Source organism: Trematomus bernacchii, unplaced genomic scaffold (genome assembly GCF_902827165.1).
Source record: "Trematomus bernacchii unplaced genomic scaffold, fTreBer1.1, whole genome shotgun sequence".
NCBI lineage: Eukaryota > Metazoa > Chordata > Actinopteri > Perciformes > Nototheniidae > Trematomus > Trematomus bernacchii.
The window spans coordinates 9,494,566-9,501,042 of record NW_022987714.1 but is presented as its reverse complement, the minus strand read 5'-3'; positions in this window follow the sequence as shown (position 1 = coordinate 9,501,042).

Below are 6,477 nucleotides of genomic sequence, written 5' to 3'. Positions count from 1 at the left end.
ATGTTTTGAAAGGGTGGTTATATTCGCTGTTATTGTATGATTTCACAGAACCTCTCCTCCCAGCCTTTGAAGAGGGGAAGAGCTGACTGAAGCTGAGTGATCCCTGCTGTAAGCCCCAGTCTGGGCAAGACCTGAGACAGTCTCACTACCAGGACTCCTTCCTCTCCCTCATACCCATCCACATTCTTCCTGCGCCTTCATGCAACTGGAACAAATTTGTGTTAGCTCAACAGATTTTCAGGGCACTTTTGAGGCGCACACAAGGCCGCTAGCCTGTTGAAGTTGACCTAAGGGTATTTGTCCTGGTTGAGGCCTTTGAAAATAAACAAGAGGACAGAGGAGCTTAGTCTTGTGAAGTGGTGAGATTTCAGGGGCAGAGGAAAACAACAATTACCCAAGGCGCTATGGACATTAAGTGCTGAATGAAAGCTGTCCAGAGGTAGGGCTCTCTGAGTAAATAAGCAAAGAGGGGATACTATCTGCCATGCAGTGGACATCGATGAAAGGGAGGAATAGAAAAACATAAATAAACTTGATCTGACTCGGCACTGACCTCCTTTGTCAAAGTGCTACCGCTGGGCTGGAGGTGTAGGGTTTCTGTTTCCCTCTGTACTCAGTTTTCACACTATAATTAAGGCCTTATACTCTCTTATGAAGCTTTAATGGTGCAATGCCTTTTTCCTCGTCAACAACGACCTGAGGTAGCTGAAAACAATAGTGAGTGTGTTTATGAGACAGTGCAGCTGCAAGGGGATAGTGTATCATTCCAACAACGTGCAACAGTATTGCAAAACTCTTTGTTTACTCTGCATCCGCCTACTCTTCTTTGCTGTTTAATTCCTCTATTATTTCGAGGATTTGGTAACAGGGTCAAATGTGTCTGACGACCTTTCACTGATGAGCTCCCACAGGCTTTAGATCCTCCGCAACACTGCAAGAAGATGTTTTCTTCTAAATATGCACCTCCTCTCCTGAACTCCCTTTACCTTAAACTATTTACTTTTTCTCTTCCCTATGTTTATCCAGAATCAGAGCTCGCTAGAACACACCCCATTAACATATACACACTTCAGAGTGAACATAGTGTTTTCCCTGTGACTCATCTGAGTACAAATATTAAAGAGTGACATGTGAAAAAAGTGCCTTTAGGGAATAGGAAACAATTAGTTGGGGCTGTGTTTTTGTTTGTCCTAATTAACCCCACTGTTAATGGCTTCACAAAGGTCTGTTTGCTATAAAAGACAAAACCCTTGTTATTCACCCCCAATTGCCCCCGTGACCTTGTAAACAAACAAGAACTAGAAAATCTGTGGCAACCTTTCATCTTTGTCCACCACCATAAGATGCCTAACGTCAGGGTGATGGACACATTTTATAGTCTAGACATTATTAAGTCAGTTTATGATAACTGCTCGTTAACCACGTTGCACGTACATCATAAACTATGGCCACCAGTGCTCAACTGCCCTCACTCTGCCTATTATTTGGTGTTTGAGGACATCCAAACAATTGTGATTCTAGGAAGAGGGGGATATCAGTGCAGGCCAATTGGCCCTGCTGACACGCACAGTTAGAAAGAGCCTTGGCCTTGCCGCTGCTATAATGTTGTGGCTCACTGGGACACCATGACTTCCTAATGACCCAAACAAATACATCCTCTGTGCCTGTGCGTTTCATCTGCCTGATATTTGCTGCAATTGAGTCTTCTGTCAGTGCCATTGCATGTGCCACTGTTGATAGGGGATGTTTATGAGCAATTACCAACAATTACGGTTGTCGAGTTTGCTCTATTTGCATGAGAATGTGTTTTTTTAAATTGTGTTTGCGCTAGCACCCAAGCATGAGACAGCTTTTGTCACAAGAAAGATTGCAATGGCACTCAAGCATAGTGACCGGAGGATATGAAGTGTATGTGACCTTTGGTAACCCAAGGTTAGCCTGCGAGTGTGTATCCCACACTTTCAGAGACAATAGGCAGGCGCTTTCACACCGGAGTACTTTTCCCAGTATAGTTCCGATAGTTCTTGAAATTTTGGGTTCACACCAAAAAATTCCGGAACTAGAACTTAGTTCATGAGAACCTTTTCACCCCCTTTTTAGTCCCTGCTAGAGAGCAGGTACTTTCATGGGAGAAAAAGGTTCCTATTTCTGATTGGCTGGGCGGATTGCAAACCACGCCCCGTAAAACTCCCAAAAAGTTTTGTGAAGCCGCGATTTTATTTGCTGGCATTAGCATTATTAGAAGACTCCCAGCAGCTTCTACTGAAGCCAGTCCCCAACTCCGGGGACTTCCGGCCGGGGACTTCGTGTGGCAGTATACGCCGTGAAGTTGTTTGCGGCCTGCCAGTAAACCCAAAGCAGAATAAGAAGAAGTGACGTCAGCGGCTTCATTTGCCTAATCCTCCCTCAGGGATTTATTCCTGTGTGAACGCGATCTGCTGATGAACTAAGTACTGGGAACTAAGTACTTTTCCCAGGAATAGTTCCCGGAACTTTTATTTCCTGGAACTATCTAGTAAATCGCGTTCACACCGGAAGTCCCTGAGGGAGCCGCTGACGTCACTTCTTCTTCTTCTTTTTCTTCTTCTTCTGCTTTGGGTTTACTGGCAGGCCGCAAACAACTTCACGGCGTATACTGCCACCCAAAGTCCCCGGCCGGAAGTCCCCGGAGTTGGGGACTGGCTTCAGTAGAAGCAGCTGGGAGTCTTCCCAGCAGCTTCTACTGAACCCTTCCGAGTAAATCGCCAGAAGCGCCGACACCTCCTCATCACTCCACCGCTCCCATGTTTTCTTTTGTGTTGCCATAAGTTAGTCTCTCTCCGTTGGTGCGCTGGGCTAATGCTAATGCTAATAATGCTAATGCGAGCAAATAAAATGGCGGCTTCACAAAAAATGTCTGAGTTTTACGGGGCGTGGTTTGCAATTAGCCCAGCCAATCAGAAATTGGAACCTTTTTCTCCCCAGGAAAGTCCCTGCTAGAGAGCAGAAAAGGGGTGAAAAGGTTCCCGAAAAAAAGTTCTATATCCAGATCTTTTTGGTGTGAACGCAAAATCCCAGGAACTATCGGAACTATTCCTGGGAAAAGTACTCCGGTGTGAAAGCGCCTATAGCTGCTTTGAAATATTATTATTAATACCATTTCAATATTTCACTTGTTATTTTTTATATGTTAATGCAAGACAGACATTTCCAGTTTTAGTGTTGTAGGCTGTCACATCCTTTTGCCGTAGGCTTCATGTTACAGCTGTTCTAGACAAGTTAGTATGGGAGTACTGTAACTGATAAAAAAAAAAAACATAAATCAGGTCTGGAATTTACTACAAATTCCTTCTCAGGTCTTTATTTTCATTTTAGTACATTGTGTTATTCCAAAATGAGTCATGTTCATCAGTAAGAGCTTACAATCCTAAAGTATGTTCCATAATAAATATGGAAATGTAGTTTAATTTATTATTCACTTCTTTGGAACTTCAAAGAATAATAAACAAATTAATTCATTTAATACTATACAGTTTGATAGTCTTTATATTTCTATTTACAAAGAAAAACATGTCCAGTAATCTGATAAATAGTATAAGAAAAATACTAGTCAAAGAAAAAATACATACAAATTTGAATTTTGATGGAAAACGTACAATTTCATTAGCTATACATAAATGTTTATTTTCAATTCTGCTTTAAAAAAAATGTAATATGCAAAAGTAATTGGTTCCAATGAACGACACAGCATAACTTAAAATAACTGATACTCATGTCGCTGTCAAACTTCAGCAAACCCAAGTTGAGGAATATATGAGGAATATACCAAAGAAAAATCCTTGTATGTGTAAATCTCCTTGGTAATAAAAAAACAATTCTGATTGGAAATGCTGGATGTAGTGTGAAAGGCATTATGGTTCCCCATAAGAGGTGATCCCTTGCAATACTCAGGGGCTCTGCTACATCAGGACATCCTGAATGTTGGCTTACTTATGTAGGATCAAATGCTACATGTCAGAAGGTCAACTGTCCAGTTGATTTTAATTCAGAGACAAAAACTTGATACAGTCAAGAATGTGGTATTTATACTGTGGACACTGGGGACATGTCCCCACCACTTTTGGAAAAATCTACTTTGCATTTGGGTAATTTGTTAAATAAATTCTGAAAATAACGTGCACAAAGAATTGTACATTTTGAGAAGAGATTTACTATCTGGTTCACACTTTTTGGGTGTATTTCTGTGTATTTCTGCTAATCCAAGTGGTCAAATTTGGACATGCAACACAATATTAGTAACAATTGAATAGAGAATAGTAAAGCAAGTGTTGCTCCCACTTTGCAGCAGCGTAGCATAGTTACTGCAGTGGGTTTCTTTCAATCTGAAAAAGGTTTCCCCACTCCTTTTTCTCCCAAAGTGATGCCCATGGGTATACCAGCATTATAGAGGGATTGTTAACATTACATATTGCTGCCAAGCATGCAGTTACATCTTGGTGAGCAAGTTTGAAATACCTGAATCTGCTTTACTGCCAGCAGGGCTGGCAAGTCATGAAACCATAATGTCAAAATACTGCAGCTTGCTGGTATGCAATGTCAGCTTGGCTCAGGCGTTGTGCACACGGGAACGTTTGCGTTTATGCACAGTATGCGTTTTCAAAAAAGTCTTCCGTTCACATGCATTAGTTTCATTTAACGTGTCTGTTCAAACGAGACCGCTGGAAACGCTGGACACGCTGTAGTACATATGCCGGGACTGTAAGTGGCGCTGTAACTTCCGCCACAAAATACACCAAAAGCAGCGAAGAAGACTCCGGAGCAGCCCCGCAGCAATGTTGCCATGGCTACCCTTCTGTTTATGCCCCGCGGTGGATTTAGCAACATGTAGTTCATGTAATTCTCCATGTCCACTTGTTGCTGATGGTTGTGGTAGAGGAGCTGTAGATTTTGCACTAACATCTGTAGCATGGTCAGTAGCAGTAGCACTAGCACTAGCTACTGACAGGAGGAAGTGTGTGTGGCGATTGCTGGTATTCAGCGGGATATAGTAATTTCCTCAGCATGTAAATATATGGATAAATGCAACGGGGAAGTTAACTGAAAGAAACCGAATCTGTGGATATTGCATCGACCGACCAAGAAGCACGTCTCCGTGGAGAGGACGCGCTCAGAAAGAGAGATCTTCTCTACAAACACCGGGTGAGATCGCTCCTCTGGGACTTGCCGGTCCTCGTGTTTCCTTTTTTTGTGTGGATTATAGCCTGAATAGGCCTACAAACATTTCTCTTTTTGCCGCCGACGGGCACAGGAGCAATGAACAATAATGGCCTGGATTAGGCAGTAAAGACAATTTTGGTGTATCGCAGAGCGGACTGTTTAATTTTGTTTGTATTGTTTGGCTGGAAAATTGTCAATATAATGGATCAATGCATGAAATCTGACTCTGTTTATTTTGTTTAAGGAGTATATTGGGCGTTAACAATTCTGGTTTGCCTTTTATAATATTATTTCATTCAAGAACCCCTTGTGCGTTTAATTAACACAGCTATTTTTGATAGTTGATCGTTACAGATGGCTACTGGCCATGCTACAGCAGTGAGCAGCAGAGGTGGGGAGAGGTGGGGCTATCGTTATTTTTTCAGGAAATATTCGTATAGAGGTGATTACACGGACTCGGTTGACCCCCCAGAGAGTTTCGTTTGCAAATCTATCCACCTTGGGACCCGTTATCGTTTGTGGGGTCCGTTTCTATCGGCCTCATGTAAATAATAGGGCTATACGCAAGAGAAACTATGCAGATACAAGCCGTTTTGTCCTCGTGTAAACGGCACCTCAGTCTCTCAGGATCTGCTGCTCACTCTTTCTTTCCCTGTTTCTTCTCCGCATTGGAATAAAAGCAGGTTTTCTTCTCAGTGGTTGTCAGTACCTCTGGTGCTATTTCAGTGAAGTACATCCAAGTGAACCAAGTCACTCTGGGCCACACACACACACACCCCCCCCCACACACACACACACACACACACACACACACACACACACACACACACACACACACACACACACACACACACACACACACACACACACACACACACACACACACACACACACACACACACACACACACACACACACACACACACACACACACACACACACACACACACACACACACACACACACACACACACACACACACACACACACACACACACACCACACACACACACTGTTTAATATATAGATAACCAGTAATACGTATAGACATCAAGTTGGATACACTCACAGGAACCCACTCACCTTAGCTGGAAGGATTGTGCGTTCCTCTCCCGAGCACGCACATTGTTGGCTGCTGGATGAGATGAAGAGGAAGGACAGACGTGCTCTGGCCCCATCTCCAGTCTCCTTCAATATTTCATAAGGAACCTTTCTCCTGTCCCCTGGAGCCCAGCGTCCTTTCCCTGCATGCAGCTTCAATTCTTTATTCCTCCACAGCAA